Raw genomic sequence first — 1,986 nt, 5'->3', positions numbered from 1 at the left:
GCTACCTGAGATCAACAACAGCCTAGAGCTATATCCCACTGAATTTACTTTAGGGAATCCTTTGTGTTCGTACATTTTATAAAAAAGTTGAGAAAAAGAAAACGGAATGGAGGAGACACATCATGAACTATTACGTTGCAGGTGAGACGCTGTCCTAAGGGATCGTAGGTGCAAATGCGTCTCCTCAGGTGACTTTTTAAAAACTACCTTGAAAAGTGAAATGAAAAATGAGGTGCGTTTTTAAATTAAACTCGTAGTTACTGGTTCATGACACGTCGAAACGGGCGTTATGTTCCTGAATCACACACACACACACACACACACACACACACACACACACACACATATATATATATATATATATATATATATATACAGGTACGTGCTTTCAAAATAAGTGAATTGTCTAAGGTATCTGCAGAAGCTGTACATTGTGAATATGATCCACATTTCAGCTCTAAATCCCTAAAATCTGTATTACCGTCCCTCGGTAAATGCTAACGTAACAGCATATGGGAGATAATATTTCCCAAAAGCCAGACCACTTCAGCTACACAGGCATAGTAACTGTATATTGCGTGTTTGTAATGATGAACCATGTATCTGATAACAAGAGTGTTAGACTTCTTTATTGTTCTAAAAGTGGTTTATATTATAATACGATACGTGTATGGAAGATGCACATACAGCAGTCGTAGTTTTCTAGGAGGCCACAGATATGAAGTTGTCCGGTAAACATCGTGTATCAGTTTTGTCTAATAGATTGAAAATTTAGGTGTCAGAGAAATAGTCACGTAGTTTTGCAAACATCATTGATCAATCGTGGCAATGAAACAGGTACTGTGTTCAGCAAAATAATTTTTAAAATTTATTTAAGATTATGACAGTGTTACAGTTAATATCTTAACACTACACTTGTTCAATATAAATAAATGTTTAATTAATGATATACTGTTACATTACTGAATTATCTTTTTGTGTGTAAAATAATTGAAGATTTTCAAGTAGGTTGATGTTTAAAATTGCAAGTAATTCAATCATGTAACTTGAAGAAGCAATCTCAAAGCATCACATTTTAAAGTCGATCTATAATGAAGTAACATATAGGTCTACTGCACTTTACAAATAGTTTCGTATTAAAATATAAGAAAATTAAATTTATTTTTAGTGCACTTCAATAACACATCAAGAAATTCGATGAAAGTTCTCATAGAAAGTGTATTGTAAATAGTAGCTAATCATAAGTATACGAGATGCGTTATGAATATATCGCAATTGCAACAACTGTTAAATTAATGATATAATAGATCATTAACAGCTCCTAGTTTAGGACACTCTAAGAAAAAATGCATGTGGTACATGTAATAAAATATACCAAATGGTTTTACTATTACCAAAGTATATCTGATATCAGTTTTTGTGTGTGTAATTAGTATAGTTCACATTAGTTCTCGCATCTTGTGAGATGAAGAATGCTACAAACTCTAAAAAATTAGGCGTATATTCAGGTTCTATCTCTAGTAAACATCTTCAATTCATATATACATGCACACATGCATGCATGCATGTGTCTGTATGTGTGTATGTAGGTGTGTGGATGTGGGTGGGTGTAGGTGTGTGGGTGTGTGTCTGTGTCTGTGTGTATTATACGATCATATTGGTTCACGTTCTCACAATGAATATTCTAATAGTGTGTAGTAGCAATAATGTCGCTGATGAATAGTATGCATTGACCAACTGCGGGTGGTGCCCAGTGATAGTAAAGGGTATTATATGTAAGTAGGAACCATAAATACAGTCTTATCGGATTATATTAATTAAATATGTGTTCAATGTCGTCACCTATACACACCCTTGATATTCTCTACATGCATTTTACGAAGGCCGATATAGTGGGGTTTTTTTTGTTTTAGTTATTTCATCCTTGATCTCTTTGAGTGCGCTTTCATTACTTTCCCCTTAAACAGAAACTAAAGTAAAATCTGT

The sequence above is a fragment of the Octopus bimaculoides genome, chromosome 8, assembly GCF_046866305.1.
Source record: "Octopus bimaculoides isolate indiv1 chromosome 8, ASM4686630v1, whole genome shotgun sequence".
NCBI lineage: Eukaryota > Metazoa > Mollusca > Cephalopoda > Octopoda > Octopodidae > Octopus > Octopus bimaculoides.
Note: the sequence above shows the minus strand (reverse complement) of the source record.